The sequence below is a fragment of the Gopherus flavomarginatus genome, chromosome 7, assembly GCF_025201925.1.
Source record: "Gopherus flavomarginatus isolate rGopFla2 chromosome 7, rGopFla2.mat.asm, whole genome shotgun sequence".
NCBI classification, from domain to species: Eukaryota; Metazoa; Chordata; order Testudines; family Testudinidae; genus Gopherus; species Gopherus flavomarginatus.
Window position 1 is genome coordinate 45725175 of NC_066623.1, and position 19632 is coordinate 45744806.

General features: G+C 46.2%; 1 protein-coding gene and 1 non-coding gene across 2 annotated transcripts in view; both read right to left on the bottom strand.

Annotated features, from left to right (window-relative positions):
- LOC127055902 (zinc finger protein 707-like) overlaps positions 1-19632 on the bottom strand; it is a 673013-nt gene that overhangs the window by 546661 nt on the left and 106720 nt on the right. The gene's annotated exons all lie outside the window — the stretch shown is intronic.
- TRNAI-AAU (transfer RNA isoleucine (anticodon AAU)) lies at positions 7425-7497 on the bottom strand. The gene has a single exon. It is a non-coding gene; the product is annotated as a tRNA-Ile (tRNA).

Consider the following 19632-nt stretch of genomic DNA (forward strand, 5'->3'; position numbering starts at 1 on the left):
CATGGTAAGTGGTTTTGAACTAGGCAAAATGCTCATGTGTTTGGTTCCCAAAGTGTTTGTAACCCAGGCCCTACAGAAGATCTCTCCTAGCTAATCCTATGCTATGGGAAATGCAGCCGTTCATGACACAGATGTTGAGGAAATAGAAGTGGAGTTTTTGTCGAATTTATCCTTTGTAGGTTCTAAAGATGTGTATAAAAAAGCAGTGTTGAAAATGTAATATCTTCAGAAAAATGCTCATTTTTTAATCGAATCTCCAGCTGTGGTAACTAACGAAGATTCTGATCCAGGCCTGTATCCAGTCCCTTTCCTGGACCTGTGCCACTGAATTAAAGAAAAGCTGGGCATGTTTCAGGAAGCCATTCCTCATTAACAGTGCTGAGATTTTAAGTGGTTTTGTAAAATATTCTACTTCAGAGAAGTGTAACTTAACCCTATCCAAGACCAAGGATTTGGAAAGAGCTGAGGTTGAAAGAGTCTGCACCCAGTTCTTGGTTTCCATCCAAGTAAAGGAAGCTATGGTGACCCAAGGAAAATTGTTTGTACAACTCCACTTCCTACTTCAGTGTCCCTGATTACACTTCCCAAGTACGCCAGGGTTAGACTGAGAACAGTCATCCTTCACTGTTTGGATGCAAAGAGGGAGTGCTTCATAGGATATTCCTTCCCTGTGGATCCCAAACTGGCTGCCTGGTTGGGTAACAAGGACTTTCAGGCTGTAGAAATGATGGTAACCAATGAGGCAACGAATTTGTCAGCCTCCGATTTAAGATTTCCGCATGTTGAGTCCTGATATTATGGTTTTGTGTCTGATGCTGTGGCTACACAATTAAATTTATGTTGGCACAGTTGCACCAATGTAGCTGCGCTGCTGTAGCACTGCTATTACAGATGCTCTAAGCCAATGGGAGAGATTTCTCCCATCGGACTTGATTAGTGCAACCCCCGCAAGCAGTGGTGGCTTTGTTGGCAGGAGAAGCTCTCCTGCTCATGTAGCACTATCTACACAGGGGGTTAGGGCTGTGTAACTACGTTGCTCAGTTGTGTGGATTTTTCACACCCCTAAGCAATATAGTTATCCTGATAAATGTCTTTTGTGTAGACCAGAGAGGTTTCTCTTGTGCTTTATGCATTTACATTACTTCTCTACCTCCTCCTACTTTGAAAGATTAAAAAGTGTGAAAAGAGAGGTATTTTTCTCCATGATGCAAACATTCCGACATAGATGACCCCTTCTACCAACACATATGGCAGAAATCCTGAGATATATGAACTCACAGAAGTGGTTGGGGCAAACCACAATAAGAACCAGAGGTCAGTTGTTGACAATGGGGATTAAAAGAAAACTAGCACATACGACAAGAATTTGTGATCTTTGAATATTGTGATAGACCCAGGCTAGCTGGTACAGCAGAATAGCAGAAAGCAGATAAACTGGCCACTGGATTAACAGTTTTCTGTTCACTGACTGAGCAGAGAAGGGGCTGCTCCAGGCTAATGAGAACACCTGACTCTAATTAACCTGCAAAGAGTCAGGTGAGGCCATTCAGTTAATGTGACCACCTGACTCTAATTAAGGCCCTGCTGATACTATACTCACTCCAATCATACAGGGAAGAGTCAGGGAGCCAGAGGTGAGGAAGTGCGGCTGAAGGGCTGGTTACTGAAGACACCCTCAGACCATCGTTGAAGAAGCCCTAAGGTAAGGGTGAAGAAGGGAGAAGCAGGAGAGCTGTGGGGAAGTGGTCCAGGGAAATGTAGCAACTCTGGCAATGAAAGATTGGCTGCCAACAACTGCTACCATTAGGGTCCCTGGGCCGGAACCTAGAGTAGAGGGCGAGCCCAGGTTCCCCCCAACCCACCATTACAGGAACATCTCCTGGGAGGGGAAGTCAGGCCCCTGTCAGGACAGGTGGCTGAACGGAGACTGTGGGAGTTCTCTCTCCAACCTCCTTGCAGACCTATGATGAAAAGGGCTCAGTAGACTGTAACCCTGGCCCTAGAGAGAGAAGGGCTATGTGGAGGGTCACAGTGAGCCACTGAGGCTAGCATAAACTGCGTAGAAGTGCAGGACCCATGGGAGCAAGGTCAGAGCTCTGCCACAATATGTTCATGTTACCAATTAAAATGAAATTATAGGTGAAGCTATTGATTAAAGAGTAAGAGACTGTGTGATAATCTGAATTATTTTGGAAAACTGAAAGTTGTCTTGTTTTTGTGTTTTGTTAGTCATACAGGAAATGATGGCTAATCTTGAAAAGTTAATTTGATTTAATTTACCCTGGTTCCTCAACTGTTGCTTCAGCTCTAGTACCCATCAATACAAAAACGGAGAGAAATGGAGAGTTCCAACCATTGTCCTTTTAGTATCCTATTGTTCCTCTCTCTGTTTTTTGTGCTGGCCTTTCTCTTCTATCATTTTCTGCCTTTGTTTAGTTGGTAACAGTTGGTTTCCATCGCTCACATTTGTTTGTTTAAATATCTATCCGATGTGAAATAATTTTTTTTGCTTGTTCAATAACTGTACTCAAGTGCTGTGTGAGATACCGTAGCAATGGTCCACAGTAAAATTAGTAACCTGGAATACTTTGGGAAGAGAGGATCTAGGATTTCACCGAGGATCTGGTGATCCAGGCTGGACCCCAGAGGGGGACACACTGAAGGAACTCAGGGGTTAGAGTGGCTGCTGTAGCTCAGAGGAGGGTCCTTGAGTTCCAGCAGGCTGGTGAGTTTGGTCACTAACATCCAGCTGCCAAATGCAAAACTCCCTCTTCCTTGTGGCAAGTGGCAACAAGGAGACTCACAGTCCTCAGTACCCTGAGAAAGGTCACAATGTCTCTCTATGCTGATTCGCCTGTCAAATTCACACAGGGAAAGCTCCCGATAGCACAGAACTCTGCCCTATGAAATCATGGAACATATGCTCTTCGCTCTGTGAAAGCATGTAAAGAATCCAAGTGCTGGAGGACAGGGTTTGGGTCCAGAGTGACCTAGACAAATTGGAGGATTGGGCAAAAAGAAATCTGCGGAGGTTCAACAAGGAGAAGTGCAGAGTCCTGCACTTAGGGTGGAAGAATCCTATGCACTGCCACAGGCTGGGGACTGACTGAGTGAGGGGGGATTTGATAGCAGCCTTCAACTACCTGAAAGAGCAGCATTGTGGGCTTTCTCCTGGCCACTTTTGCTGGGCTGGGCAGGCATCTCGGAGGCCTTTCTAGAAGAGAATTGGGAACTGAGTTAGAAAAACCAATGTGAAAACTAGAACCTCAGGTTTAGACTCATTTGTTTATAATATTAAATCTTCAATTCTAGTGTCACAGTCAATACAATTGCTTCAACCTGATAGTTGCCCAAAGGGAAACTTAACTTCTCTCCAAAAGGAGTGGAGAGAAAACACTTTTCAGAGTCCAAGAGAGACAAGGTGGGTGAGGGTAAGCGCTTGTCCAGGACCAACCTCTGTTGGTGAAAGAGACAAGCTTTGGAGCTAACCGAGCACCCTGCTCCAGTTCTGTGTAGCCTGAAAGGTCGTCTCTTTCATAAACAGCAGTTAGAACATAAGACCAGCCATACTGAGTCAGATCAATTCATCTAGCCCACTGTCCAGTCTTCTGAAAATGACCAATGTCAGGTGCCCCCCAGAGGACCCCTGGGACCAACATAGATACAACACCACTGCAACCAAGGATAAAAGTCAATGCACATGGAAGAAGCATCTTGTGTTGCATTCCTTATGTGCAAGGCCCATTGGGTTGCCATCTCCTTTTCTTCCTTTCTGTTAAAAGCTTTGGTGTTTTGCACAGAAACATTATTTCCCCAGGAGAGACCCAGGAGTGGTGGCTGCATTCCGGTACCAAACAGTCACTAGAAGGGGGCAGACAAAGGCCTTTAGGATTAGGCGTCTGTCACTGTGAAAAGGTCATCTCCCTCCTGCAGGTCACTGGCAGCCTGAATTTGTTCCTTATCCTCCCAGAGTCTGGGAGTTGGAATCAGCACTACCCAGCCCCTCCGTATGTAGCAGGAACAAACACAAACTTGGTCTTTAAAACAAGCTGTACCCTTCCTTCTCAGCGAAGATTTTTCTGTGAGTGAAGTTGATCTTCAGTTCCCCTCTCCTGGGGGTGGGGCCAGCTCCCAATGAGCTCTGTTTTCACCTTTGCCCCTTTCAGTCACTCTGGGATCCTAACTCTGCTCCAAGCTGTCAGGCAGCTTCCAGCCCATCCACCCTGCTCACTAACTCTGTGGTCAGGTGTCACCCCCTTTGCCAGCACACAGAGCCTGAAGTAAAACTACTTTTATCAGATGCCTTGGTGGTATACTGGTGAGCATAGGTGCCTTTCAAACAGTTGGTGTGGGTTTGATTCCAAGCCAATGCAATAATGGCTTTTCCTTTTCTGGAAGTGGTTCAATTTCATTCACATTGTATTACAATCACATTATCAATAGAATGAGACAATAAATGTCTCAAAGCCCAGCAGGTCCTACAGGATAGAGGCATACAAGGGCTGAAGTGTGCCATCTGAGACAGACTGAACATTTGGAAACCTGCATCTCCCATCCCTGGCCTTCCATGATATGATTCCAGCTGTGTGAGCTGTTTGTATGATGTTCCGGCATGATGGGGAAATAAAGGTTTGAGTCAGTTTTTGCTCCTGCGGATTCCTTTGCAGTTACAATTATAATGACATGAACAAAAGGTAGGCAAAATAAAAATAATCCCCAAATTGCAATACAGGTGGGGAACGAGAAGATCACGGTTAAGCCAAACACGTCAAAATAAAAATTAATACTAAAAGGGGAGGGGAGAAGAGATCAGATCTGTGGAGATCCCCTTGATATTTGAACTCAAATTGTTAGAATCAAAGTTCAGACTCGACACTGGAAAACCTGCAACTACCTGTCTCTCTGAACACCTGGATGAGCAGGATCAAGTTGGGACACCTGTTCTGCTTCAATCATTTATTATCTCTCTGTTCTCTCCTTCTCCCCCCAATTCCTCGTCTCCAATGTCTCTGCCTTTCTCCTCTTGCTCCCTCTCCCCTGCCCTTTCCCAATGGCAGCGACTCACAGGGCTCCTCCCCTGGTAGCTGGTGCTCATTTTCAATCAAATCAAATCAAAACGCTTCCACCTGCAAGTGGATTTAGCCCAGGACCCTCAGAGTCAGCAGCTGTTACGTCCCCAACTCTCTGGTCAGGTGTCTTAGCACTGAAAGCCTCCTGTTTAGATCCTAAAATAGCATTTTTGCAGCACGAGGCTCAAATTTTGGACCGGACATTGTAGATCCACTGTTATTTTAGTGAATTGCTTCAAAACAGCAAGTGTAAAAAGTCTCCTAAGTGCCAGGCTCTCTTCCTTGGAAACAGCTGCCCCTGTTCTGCAGGAGTCTGTGCGTTCCACACAGCAACGTACAAACCTGCTCTGAGATGAAGGTGGGTCAGACAGTGATGGTAACACAAATCTTCAGACTATTAACTCAAGTCCCTTCCTTTCTTTAACCCAGGACTTGCCAGTCACCTGTTAGCCATGGTGTTATCTTCATCTTCAAATACCTCTCAGGATATTTCACAGAGGGAGTGAAACCTCCACCCCACGGCTCCCTGTTGAGGTGTTATACTGTACCTGCCCCTGGAGACTGTCTGGTTTTATACTCAGAGCTTTTTCTCTTCAACCCCTTATCCCAATCTCTGGGCCACCACCGCATTTCAGAGTTTAGAGTTTACTCTCATCACTCTCGTGTGGCACTTTCCTTGTGAATTAGACAAAGCAATGGGGGAAGCTCCGTGGCTAATGAAAACCAGTGCGTTGGGTGAGGCCTGAACTCATAACCCCAGCAGTGCGCCTCCCTCACTAGCCAGTTGTATCCCTACAGGTGCTGCTCAGACAAGCTTGGGAAGAAGGCAGTTACCTGTGTCTGTGATTAACAAAGTTGGTGGCTATTTGAAAGGCTGATGATTCAAACCCAGGTGAAGATAGAGGTGCTTGGCTTTCCTGTAAAGAGAATCCAGTACATTTTAACAGGCAGGAAAATGCCTCAATTCTGGCCTAGCCTCATTGGGCAAGCATAAGCAGTAATTTCACCAGATGTGTTGTTGGTATAGTGGTGAGTATAGCTGCTTTCCAAGCAGTTGACCTGAGTTCAATTCCCAGCCACCGCACTGAGGTGCTATTTCCTCAGCTGGAAACTAGTTTAATTTCAGTCACAGTTTATCAATGGAATAAGAGAATCCATGCCCTACAGATCATTAAACACCCAGGGGAGGAATAAAGAGGCAGGACTATACTGTGAGCAGGTGGAATCACCCTGGTATTACAATGTTTGGGTTTTTGTCCCCTTAATTCCCTCTCCCTTTTAGACTCAGAGCATTTAAGGTAAGAAGGGACAAGTGTGATCATCTAGTCTGACCTGCTGCATCTTGCGGGCCAAAAGAGCCCACTCACCCACTCCTGTAATAGACTCGGGAGGGGAGGCAGCTCTGTGTTCTGCCCCTACTCCAGGCAGCGCATGGAAGCCCTCTGCCCCCCACTCCCCCAATGGGTGTGCAGAGATGTGCCAGCAGCACTAAGGTGGCTCCCTGCCCACTCTGCCTCTGTCCCTCCGTGCCGCTTCCAGAAGTGTATGGCATTTCCCAGCATCCCCTGGGGTGGGGGGGAGTGTCTCCATGTGCTGCCTCTGTCCCGAGAACCAACTCCACAGCTCCCATTGGCCAGGAACTGCAGCCAATGGGAGCTCTGGGGGCCGCCCCTGCAGGCAGCGGCACATGGAGACTCACTGTCCCCGCTGATCTGGGAGCTGCTGTCACAGGGTTGTATGTACCGGTCACTTTGGGAGTTGCAGTGCCCGGGGTAAGCACCACCTCTCCTGCACCCCAACTCCCGAGCAGAAAGCCTGCACCCCGCACCCAAATTTCCTCCCAGAGCTTTGCTTGTCTTCCTTTCACCCAGAACCATCCTTCGTCTCCTGGGTTGCAAGTAGCCACCCCTGGGAAGCCAAGAGGCAAGCACAGGATTATACCTCCCAGCAGCCAACTGCACCTCCCCAGACTTTGCAGAATGAAGGGTGATGCTCTACTAACCCCACTTAGCCACACTGAGACGCTTAGCTTCTGCCCTGCCTTCCTCAGCTCAGCTTTCCTCTTTTGCCCCATTCTTGCCTCACTTCCTCCTTTGGCAAGTCACACAAAGGAGGCCAGCAGGAAGAGCCGGCCTCCACCAGCCAACCTCCCAGGGCAGAGGAGACCAAGCCACAAGGCTCCAAAGGGTGACTGGCCCAGATCCTCTAGCTTTCCCCTGCTGATGCCAAGGCTTTTTCTCAGCTGATTTCACCACCCTCTGTCCTGCAGGGGCTGGGTGTATCACAGGTACATGCCAGCGGCAGCAGTAGGAACTTTGCTAGACAGCCAGGGAAGCTGGGAAAAGTAAGCAGGTTTGTTTCTGCCTGGTTTTGAACCAGAGACCTTTTGCATATTAGGCAAACGTGATAACCATCGCACTACAGAAACTCTGTCAGAGGACTCCGCCCCTCCCTTCATAAGAGTATAAGAATGGCTATACTGGGTCAGACCAAAGTTCCATCCAGCCCAGTGTCCTGTCTGCCAACAGTGGCCAATGCCAGGTGCCCCAGAGGGCGTGAACCTAACAGGCAATGATCAAGTGAAATCTCTCCTGCTATCCATCTCCATCCTCTGGCAAACAGAAGCTAAGGATACCATTTCTTACCCATCCTGGCTAATAGCCATTCATGGACTTAACCTCCATTAATTTATCTAGTTCTCTTTTAAACCTTCTTATAGTCCTAGCCTTCACAACCTCCTCAGGCAAGGAGTTCAACATGTTGACTGTGCACTATGTGAAGAAGAACTTCCTTTTATTTGTTTAAAACCTGCTGTGCATTAATTTCATTTGGTGGCCCCTAGTTCTTATATTATGGGAACAAGTAAATCATTTTTCCTTATTCATTTTTTCCTCATCGTTCATGATTTTATGTACCTTTATCATATCCCCCCTTAGTCTCCTATTTTCTAAAATGAAAAGTCCTAGTCTCTTTAATCTCTCCTCATATGGGACCCATTCCAAACCCTAATCATTTTAGTTGCCCTTCTCTGAACCTTTTCTAGTACCAGTATATCTTTTTTGAAATGAGGAGACCACATCTATACGCAGTATTCAAGATGCGGGTGTACCATGGATTTATATAAGGGCAAATATTCTCTGTCTTATTCTCTATCCCTTTTTAAATGATTCCTAACATCCTGTTTGCTTTTTTGACTGCTGCTGAACACTGTATGGTCGTCTTCAGAGAACTATCCACGACGACTCCAAGATATCTTTCCTGATTAACTGTAACTAAATTAGCCCCCATCATATTGTATGTATAGTTGGGGTTATTTTTCCCAATGTGCATTGCTTTACATTTATCCACATTACATCTCATTTGCCATTTTTTTTGCCCAATCACTTAGTTTAGTGAGGTCTCTCTGAAATTCTTTCACAGTCTGCGTTGGTCTTAACTATCTTGAGCAGTTTAGTATCATCTGCAAACTTTGCCACCTCACTGTTTACCCCTTTCTCCAGATCATTTATGACTAAGTTGAATAGGATTGGTCCTAGGACTCACCATTGGGGAACACCACTAGTTACCCCTTTCCATTCTGAACACACCAATGGGTGAACTTGGAGAAAGTGATGGCAGCCCTTCGATGGGTCAGCTGGCAGAGCAACAGACTGGAGCTGGAACTCAGGAAGTCATCCTTATGTTATCCTTCTGACTCCAGCTTGAAGGAGAGCTTCTTTTTCTTCCCCTTGCTGAGAAAGAGCAGGAGAAGAAAAAAAGATCAGGTGAGTCAACTCTTGCTTGGGAGCCACCCACTGAAAATGTAAAAACAAAAAAGTAAAGCCATAAAAGACTTCAAAGCCCACCAGGCCCAACCCTCTCTTCTAATATGGCAGAAAAGTCACACATCTGCTGTCTAGGAAGGGACATCCTATTGCCCCACAAGAAGTGGAAGGTCATGTTCAGCCTCAGCAGCACTCGTGGAGCAGGGGGAAATACATAGCTGAGGAAGTTCCCTGTAGCCAAAAGAAAGGTCTTGAGCATCACAGCTTTGTAGGTAATTACAAGGTCCACCTACGCCACCGGCTGAGCCATTCCTCACAGGCCAGCAACTGCTTCTCCCAGTTTGCGTTCCTCACCATGTACCCAACTAAATGCTAGAAGGCCCAGCTCATCAACCTGCCCACTCTTGCAGCCCTCCTCTTCCACCCTGACTGATAGGGAGGAGTATTAAACCTCCCTCCCTTAGGCCTTTCAGCATTCCTGGGGAACACCAACACCGCCCAAGTGACTTTGAGCCAGTTGGTCAACCAACAGGGCTGCCTTCTAGGCCAGGCTGCAGCCCAGCTTCAGGACTCAGAGGAAATGGAGCTCCCATCCCTACCTACAGGACTCCAAGCACGGCCAGCCTTCTGGATCAAACATCCCCTCTTGTGCTCAAGTCACAACAGCTATCAGGCAAAAGGCAGGCTTTCATATCATTTGAGAGAGCAAGACAGAGCCTTTGAAGACCCAGCAGGATTAGGTGGCACAGGAATTGTCCTCAGATCCTACTGAGACTTCAACTCAGATTTCAGGATTCAAAGTCCTGAGGGCTGCTCTTACACCATGGGACCAATAGGGAACCCCCAGATCTCTGTTGAGTTCTGGTGTGGATGACCCTGCGGGAGCAGCCCTGCATTTGCTCACCAAGTTGGCATGTAACAGTTTGCTGCAACTCCCAGAGGCCTTTCTTAATCCAGACTGAGAGGCCAGTGGCCATGTGAGGAAGTTGCCCCTTCCGTCCTAGGCAGTACATGGCCCTTTCTAGGAAAGACCAAGTCCTGGAGGAAAAAAAGACTGTTGTGAAGTAACATCCTAAAGAGATGCCTTTTTCAGTTGTTGAAGGAGTACGATATGCGGAAAGGCTCCCTTTTCACCTGACCATGGATGTGAGGCCCTGGATCCTCAGATTAAAAGTCTGATGGTGCTACCAACTGAGCTAGCCAGGCTCATAGAAAAAGGGGCAAGTTTGGTGCAGAAGAGAAACTAGTCAAGAAAAAGAGGGCAGAAAATTTGCTACTCTTCCTTCTTTAGCAGCCCTAGGCTCATCTAGCTTCTCCATGTGGCACCCAGAGACATTCTTCCCTTTTAGTTAAATATCAGATCCAGGAGAAAACACAGTTATATAAAGCAAAATAAAGTTGACCTGTCTCATGCAGTGCTACATTGACCTCTATTCAGAATGAGCCTAAGGGAGGGCCTTGCTTCCTGATCAAACATGCCCTCCTGTGTGAGTCACAACAGCTAGCAGGCAAGAAACAGGCTACCAGGTCATTGAAGAGAGCAAGAGGAAGTGTGGGAAATCCCAGAATAATTAGCTGGTAATGAAAGGACCCCACAATTCTACAAGGGCTTGAACTTTGATTTTAAGGATTCACAGTTCTGAATACCAGCTCTTACACCATGGAACCAGCAGGGTACCTATTAAACGTGCTTGACTTCTGGCATGAAAGACTCTGTGGGGACAATTTTTTCTCTCAGGGAATACCTAGTGGGAACATGCCTTTCTGGCCAGCCCTACATTTGCTCAAAAAATCAGCACACAGCACTTTGTTGCAGGCCCAGAGGGCCTTTCTTCCTCCAGACTGCAATGCCAGTGGACAGGTGAGGAAGTAGCACCTTCAGTCCCAAGCAGTAAAGAGTCCTTCCTAGGAAAGGCCAAGTTCTGAAAAGGAAAAAACTGAAGTCAAAGAGAGTCCTCAAGAGATGCCTTCTGAAAGTCTTGGGGAATTGTCCTTCTACTGACCAGGGACTTGAACCCTGGACCCTCAGATTAAAAGTCAGATGCTCTACCAGCTGAGCAAATTTCACGCAGAAAAAAAACTACTCAGAAAATGAGGGTAGGAAACAATACAGAAAACCTGATGCTTTTGCTCTTTTAGCAGTCCTAGCCCCAGCCTGTTCCTCCATCCGGCGCCCTGAGTGAGGCCTTATTCTTTTTTTAGTTAAATAGTAAATCCAGGAGAAAACACAGTTATACAAAGCAAAACGAAATCACAAACAGAAATGTCACTGGAAATACAAGAATTAAAAAGGAAAATGCAATTCCCATCACTTTATCATGTCTGGGCCATTCCTGTATCAAGAGCACTTGCTAAGGGCCCTGTGTGCTTACAAGAAACCTGGAGAAACTCATGCAACAGCCTGTACATGAAACTCAACTGCTCCCAGGTGCTGCAGTAAAACCCTTTCCCTGCTATGACGTTGCACTCCATATGACTTCTTTAAAATATGCTAATGAGTGTGAATATAATGTAACTGAAATATGCTTTATGCATGTAAGGTAGCATTACAAAGTTTATAATCTACTGTGTGTGTTCATCGTATTTGTGGTGAACCGATCATTCTTGTATCTGAAACTAGAAATATGAAATATAACTCTGAGGTCCTGTTCTAATGATGAAAAGTGTGGGCCATTAATAGTGGTTTAGACTCTTAATGGTCTCCCATTAACCAGGACAACTGATTGTAGATGGCTCTCTCCTGCACCATCTGTGAGTCAGGCCAGGAAGAATGAAGGCTTGGAGTCTCACAGGACATGTGAGCATGTCACCTGGTACAGGAATCCATCTTAAACCTGGGGCTCTTCCCCAGGAGAGACACAAAAGTTTCCTGCCTTGTACCAAAGTTACATAAGGGGATAGAACGGAAGAAAGGTGGCTGCAGTCATAAGAAATCCCCTAGCTACCACCTGAGCTGGAACAAGAATTACGCCAGGTGAAAAGATTGGGCCCAGACTAGAAATAAGCCCAGTCTGCAAAAGAAGCTTAATTGGAACATCTCTGAGGGTGAGATTTATCTGTATTGAGTTTCATATTGTATTAGGTTTAGACTTGCATGTTTTTTGATATATTTTGCTCTATGGAGAATACAAACTCCATAGAGAAGGAAAAGTTAATGCCTTAGAAGATTCTATTTGTGTGTGTGTGTGTGTGTTAGATGGGTGCGAAGGTGTCTGGAAAACACTCTCCTGTAGTCTCTTTTCTCTGATTTCCTTTAGAAAATTTGAAGCAGGGAGCAAAAACCATTGTTTTCTGAGAAGCTTGAACTCAAAGCCTTCAGATTATGAGACTGAGACAGAGACACTACCAGCTGTGCTAAGAAGGCTTAGAAAGAATTAGACTCAATGCATATACAATCTACAGCAGTGACCGAGCCAGGGGTGCACTGGAAGAAGCAGGGGGATATGGTGCCCAGACACCTTTCCTGGCAGCTAATAGATCAATCTTTCCCTGACAGTGAACAATCTACTGGAATTCATGGCAGCAGAGGGTGGATATTTCCAAGCTGAGCACCAGCTTCCACATTTCAGAACTTATTCTCCTTTTCCTAGTAGGGTACTTTCCGTGTGAATTGGGCAAAACAAGTTGGGGAAGCTACAGGGGTAATAGAAGCCAGCATTTAAGGTAAGGCTTGAGCTCATACCCCAGCAGTAGTCCCTTTTGCACTAACCAGTAGCACCACTGCAGGTGCTTCTTAGGCAAAGCTGGGAAGCAGGCAATCAGTCTCTGTGGTTCACACATTTGCCTGGTAATTGAAAGGCTGCTGGTTCATACTTAACTTAAGATGCAACTTTTCAGCCATGAGACTCCAGGATAGTTTAACAGGAAGAAAATCTCCTCCTTTCTGGTTTAGCCCCATTTGACCCCTTCTGCCTGTCTTCTCCCCCACACCACCTCTTTACTTCCCCATTGGGGCAATACAGAGAGGAGCCCCAGTCACTGAGAAGTTCCCTTTTCTCCTTCACAGAGGGCTTTAACGCCCCTTACCTCACTCAGGCTATCAACCACCCAGAGTTCAAGAACTGTCCCTGTTCCCATTGGACAGATGAGAGGAGCCTGAGGTCCAGAGAAGGGAAATGAGTTACCAAGGACCTACAAAGCAAAGCGGTGGCAGAGCCAGAAAGAAAAGCCACCAGTCCTGACTCCTGTTCTAATGGACAACAAACACCCCAGAGGCAGGGATAGAGCCCAGGAATCGAGATGGTGGGGAAATATCATTCCAACTGTTTCTGTCAGAAAATCCCATTCAGACTAAACCAGTTTGTTTATCGAAATCATAACAAGTGGGATAAAGTTCTTTGCTAAAATATTTTGTTGCAAAACAAAAGCATCTCCTGTCTGTCACAGTGGTGTAAATTGTCTTGTCGCACACAAAGAGGAGACACTTAGATCTCAAACATTAGATAAGATTCTTCAGTCTGAGCTAAGTCGTTGCTGCTCTTAGTTTCAAAATAAAAACATGCAAATCAAATAGACTATTTCAGCTATTCTATTATGTGTTAATCTGCTCTGAGTAAAGGTGATAGGACACCTCATATTATGCCCTACTCCTAGTGACACTCTCCAATAGATCCCCATCCTCCACCCACTGTGAGGTAGGTAGGAGCAGTTCATTATTATCTCTACTTGAAAGAGGGAGAAGCTAAGGCTGAGAAAGGAGAATTGACTTCTCTTATGTCACACAGCCAGTCAGTGGCAGAGTTGGGAATAGGACCCAATAACCCTGATTTTCAAACTAACCATCGGAACTTGAATTTCAGACAATGATTGACCTGAATAAAGTGCTCTCAGATGAGCTCCAGACAGACAACAGTGACAGTAATTATTCAGCAAGTATTTGAGGAGAACTGCAATGTTAGAGAGAATCATGAACTGCTCAGAGACAATTAATGCAGAGAAGCAGCAAAATTTGTGAAACATAGAACTGGTTCTGACTTATATCCTTGATCTTAAAAGAGAACAACAAGGACCTGAGTCTCCTCCCTGTCAATAACCCCCTGCTCAGCCAATCAGGGTAGAACCTGAGGAGGGAGGCTGTGGGTTCTCACTAGAGAGCACAAAGGATGGGCCAGGTCACCAGTGGGGATCACTGTCAGAGCACTATTTCAGCCCTACAGTTTTGGATGGACAGCTCACAGTGGGATCTGCAGAGCACTCCCCCACAACACACACACACACACTGGTGTGTGGGAGGGGAACAGGAGAAAGGACAAAAGAAGCAAGAGACGAAGAGAAAGGAGGGAGGGACAGACGGATGGAGGGAAAGGTGAAACAAAAAGGACAAACCTTAATGTCTCCAGTGATTCTAAGAGACAAAATCCCAGGTGTGGAATAAAATTCTGCCTCCTTAAGCTCGTGTTTTCCATGTCTAGAATTCAACTCTAACCAGATGGATCAGACTGAACAGGTTTCAGACCTCCAGGAGGCTCTTGCCTTCCGAAGAAGGACGGCTGTTTTCTAGTAAAATCACTACAAAGGAAGGAGAAAACTCGAAAGAGGTTCCTCCTGGTGCTCACATCCGTGAACCCGAATACTCTGTCAGTCCTCAAGTAGAGACCTGGAGAAGGAGATTTGCTGAAGCAAAGCCACAGGGGTCTCTGAGGTTTCCCTGGCCCCTCGCCCCTGTGCTGCCTGGATGATGTCAGCATCTCTCTGTGAGGTCACCACCTCCCCACCCCCTTTGACCAATAGTCTGAGGTGCTGCAAAAGGCCTTTGTGATGCCACTGCCACACCTCTCCCTTGCTGTGCTAATGTCCTGCCCCTGGCCAGGCACTTTGGAGGTTTGAGCTACTCCCTGTGGATCACCCCACTCAAGGAGCGTTCGTTCTAGGAAGTAAGCTGGCTAGACAGGAAAATATCAGACGCTGCTGCCAATGCTACACTCAGTTTTTTCAGAAATTAGTCGACTTTATGGCCAGAAGAGATCATTAGAGCTTCTAATCTGAACCCCTGCATATCACAGGCCTCCTGTATGACACAAGAGCTACCTTGGGGGCAAACACATTCCAGAAAGGCATCTAGTCTTCATTAAATGACATCAGGAGATGGCAAATCCACCACTTTCCTTGGTAGCCTGTTCCTGTGGTGAATCATCCTCGCTGTTGAATATTTGTGCCTTAGTTGTAATATGAATTTGTCTCTTTTTACCTTCCAACCGTTAGGTCTTGTTATGCCTTTCTCTGCTCAATTAAGAAGCCCATTAACACCCAATATTTTCTCTCCATTAAGGCCCTTCAACACTTCAGTGAAGTCACCTTTCAATCTTCTTTTGATAAGCTAAACAGACTGAGCTCTTTCAATAGCTCACTAGAAGGCATTTTTCTCCAGCCCTCAGAACGTTTGGTGGCTCTTTGCTGCCCCAGCTCCAATTTCACCTCATCGTTTTCAACCAAGGACACCAAAACTGGAGGCAGTATTCCAATGTCAGTCTCACTGATACCATGTCACCTCCTGTGACATTAATGACTTCATCTGTAACTGTATAGATCACCATTGCGACCACTGTTCTATATTTGCAGCCAATATTGCAGAAAAGTTGCCATGTAAGGGGTCTGTGAAGAGGTTCTGATTGGCTGATTATAATGATGCTATCTCTAGATGTGTATCATTTTTGTAGTCGACGTTATGAATATTGGTTCTATGCTGTCCATATTTCAACTTGTGTTCTGCTTCTGGGAACACTCTAGACAAGTTGGTGGCAGTTCTGCCTAGCCTGCTTGATGCCCACTAAGGACCATCAGCTATACAATCGACCCATTGAGAGAAAGCAGATACACCTTGTGACTCATCAAGGTATGCAGGGACCTGCCTGTGGACAGAACTCAAAGGTTTTTCTATGCCACGTGCTGGATAGAGTGTCCTTGGGACAAAGAAAGCAAAGACCACGTGGCAAGAGACTATAAAAGGCTGATGCCTCATCTCCATCTTGTCTTCAGTCCTGCTTCATACCTCTGGAGGAACTTTGCTACAAACAAGCTTCAGCTCTGTACAAAGGACTGAATGCCCCATCCCAGCTGTGGATGGACTCCAGAGACTTGATTTGAACCTGCAGTTTATTCCATCGCTGCTACAGGCCTGAACCAAGAGTTTTGCCATTACTTCATGTGAAGGATTAAAAATCTATTTGCTGTTTATGTAGCAACCTGGTGCATGGATTGTGCCAGCTCTTTTCCAGACTCAAAGTCCAGAGTGTGGTCAAGGATCAGAGGCCTATCAAAATAGTGATAAGCTAAAGAGAAAGCTGGGGTAAACAGAAAGCCTTGCTTGCTAAGATAGGCCTGGTCAGCAAATTGCCAGGTGTTGCAGCTAAGAACTAAAGAACTGTGTCTTATTCAGAGTTGCAGATTGAACAAAGAATCCCTGTTCCTATTGTGTTTGTTTCTTCTGAAGGGAGACGTTTCTTCCCACAGATCCAATCTTGAGTTTATGAAAAGTTGGCAGATGTCAGTATAGATATGTCATTCTTCCACGCTCCTTCCCACGGACCAATGCCTGCCTTTAGACTCACAGAAAATCTTTATTGATATATACTTTGACTGTTTCTTTGCTTTAACCCCTAGGAATGTACCTCTTGGGCAATCAAGGAGTTGCTCCATTCCTATGGACCCCAAATCAGAATTCAACATACATATTTTATACTAACAACATTTTATCAAAGTACTAATGAAATGTTAACTTGCTAACTTGAGACCATGGGTGGAGATATTATGTAATCTGTTAACTATTGGCTAATGTGCTTATCTTGTCTTGCTGCAAAACCTATCCCGGGGTGTGGAACTGCCTACCCCGTCACCTTCCCCCACTTGTGGAAAATCTATATATTCTATTGCAATTATTAATTAACAATGTCTCTGAGCCCAATAAGCAAGGTGACACTGCGCCAGCGCTGTGTGTAATAAAACTCCTATTTTTGACCTCTACACGGTGTAGATCTGTGTTCTTTCTCGGACACCTCCTGAATAAAGAGAAGATTCAGGATCCAGCCTGGCTGAATGTGTGTCCTCTCCTCACAGCTTGGTGATCTTTTGAGGAAATGGAGAAGATTGCCTTTGCCTAGCTGTACATTGCTTGCAAAAGAAACAGGTCTTATTGGTGACAAGTGTTGAAAGGAGGCACTAGACAATGTGGAAACAGGAAAAATGTCCCCCAACTGAACTGGCATCTGTGGATGCTGAAGTCACAACACAGAGCACTAAACACTATTAGAGAACGGCTGGTGTCAGAAGAGTCTCTAACAAGGCCGTTTCTCCCCAGCAGGGGCCTATGTGTGCACAGAAACTCCTGGTAGCTTAATGGCTGCAGGCAGTGGAGAACTCTATTTTGGCATCTCTTGTGCCTGTTTTGTGGTCAGCATCTGCAGTGGCTGTTAAAAGGTCTCTAGATAGTGATCTTTGGGAAAGAGCTGGCTGAAGAGCCTTCCTACTAACCAGGAGAGCCTGGCTTGGCCTGCCAGTTCTTCCTTGCTGAACCTAGTGTCTCTGTTGGCTCCTTTTTTGTATCTCTTTTCAGAAAAAGAAAAGACCTGTCAGCAGAATCCTTCTAAGTGCTTTTTCAAGACAGATAGAGCCTTCCTTGCAGCTAAGTCTTTGTGTAATAGGGCATGTGGTGCCTTTTCCTGGCCATCCTGGTAATTAGTTCTGGTTCACCGGTGCGCCTTCATCTAGTGGCATCTGGCTGCATCTGTTTTATCATTAGGACCAATGTCACTCTCAGGACATCAGTGTCCTCTTATGGACACAGCCTTCTGGCTGTGCCTCACTCAGTTCTCTCCCCACTTCCCGGGGGCAGCTGTTCTCTACCCAGACACTTGCCTCAATGGTCGGCTGCAATCCAGGGTGTAGCCACCTGTGTCAGTGGCTACGGAGGTAAAAGTGGTGAACTTCCAACCCTGCATCTGTTTCCCTGGACCACTTCTCGACAGCCCCAGCATCTTCCTCTGCCTTTGTATTAGGGCCTCAGTCTGGCAATAATCAACCAGAAGGTCACTCATGCTCCCCTTATCCACCCAGCACTACTCTGATCATGGTACTCACCCTTCCTCTTCCCCTTCCCCAGCCAAACCTCCCTCTCAAACTCCAAGCAGTTACTAACTCTTGCTGTGCTGAACAGCCCTTTATATAGGGGCTGCTCCAGCAAGCGTTCTCCTGATTGACTCTCCCCAATAAGCCCTTTCCTGATAGGCCGGGTTCTGTGAAGCCTCTGCAAGGCTGCCTTAATCTTTCTCCTGCTTGGTTGGGGGCAGACACCTCCCCACACTTGGAAAATGACAAATGAGAAGTTTAGAGCTGGTGGAAAGGTTACCATGACTGAGAACTGAGCTGATGTTGCTGCGATCGAAACACAGATCACTAACCGCTATATGATCACAGTGGCTGATGGGAGAAGCACATGTTAGAAGCCCTCTGTCATCTCAGCTGTGGCTTTCTGTGCACGGAGAGCCAGACACCTCAAGGTCTACAGGTCCTGAGGGAAATGTGGAACATCTGTCCTTTAGAATTTGCAGGTGTTGTCCTGGACCATCAAATGGAACAGTTGCAAACACTTTCTGGAGACAGGCACCATGGCTTAGCTGGCTATAGCACCTGTCTAGTAAACAAAAGATCCTGGGTTCAACTCCCGGTGGTGCTTTGGTGTAAGGCTTTTGTCTCCTCTGCTCACATTTTCCTGTGTCTTCCTAGGAAACAGAAGAGACCTCCCTTGGTATCCAAGTCATTGCTTGCTAAGGAAAAGGCTTCTTTGGAGAGAAGCATTGGAAAGAATCAAATCACAAGCCTGGAGTTGATGAAAAGGTTGCTGTGACTGGCATAGCATGGTGGTTGCTTTGACTGCAATAGCTGCAACACGAGAGCCTGCGCCACACGTCCTTGTGATTCACTGGGGATGTCCACACGCAGATGTCATGTCGTCTTCCTTTTGATAGTCACTGATGAAAAATGGAGCAGTTGGGAGAAAAGTCCCAGAAAGTGGCACCGTGGCTAAGCTGGCTGACTCACCTGCCAGGTAAAGTGGAGTTTAGGGATGCAGCACCCAGTGGTGCCTTGCCAAATGTGTCTGCTCTTCCCATCTTTTGGTCAATTTTCTGAGGAAACAGAGAAGACTGCCTCCTGCCTTGCAATGCAAATGCTTCCAAAAGAAACCGGTCGGTTTTTTTTTTCTGACAGTCGTTGGAAGAGGCACCTAAGAAATGTGGAGACAAGGAAAAGGTCATCGTAACTCAGCTTGCATCCATGGCTCTTGGGGCCACAACGCAGAGCACTAAGCACTGTATGACCACAGCAAAATCTAAACTTTACGTCTTATTACACTAGGCAGTAGTTAGGTCAAGCATTTTTCCTCACCCACTGGATGTTACCCTCCTTAATACATAGAATTCCCCCCTTCATTTTCTAAGAATTCCTGCTGCTTCCAACATAGGTGGGGGAGGACAAAGGCAAAAACATGATACCACAGTCTCCTATTTTATATCCTTAGTTCAAGTGTCTAGAAGACACTTGCCCAGACGTGTCCGGGTGGGCTCTGCTGAGTCACTAGGTTGGGGAATCCTCCTGGGTGTGGTCTTGTGCAACTAAGTCATAGACTTGAGCAGTCCCCACAGTGTTGTGTTTGGGCATCTGTTATTGAATTGGAAATCCCTTAATTACAATTCCTCTGCTGAGTCATGGTTGTTGAACTCCCTCCTTGGCAGGGGTCACTAGCAAAATTATAGCATATTTCAGTAACAACCATACAGCAAAAGGCACAACTTCATACACCCTCATGC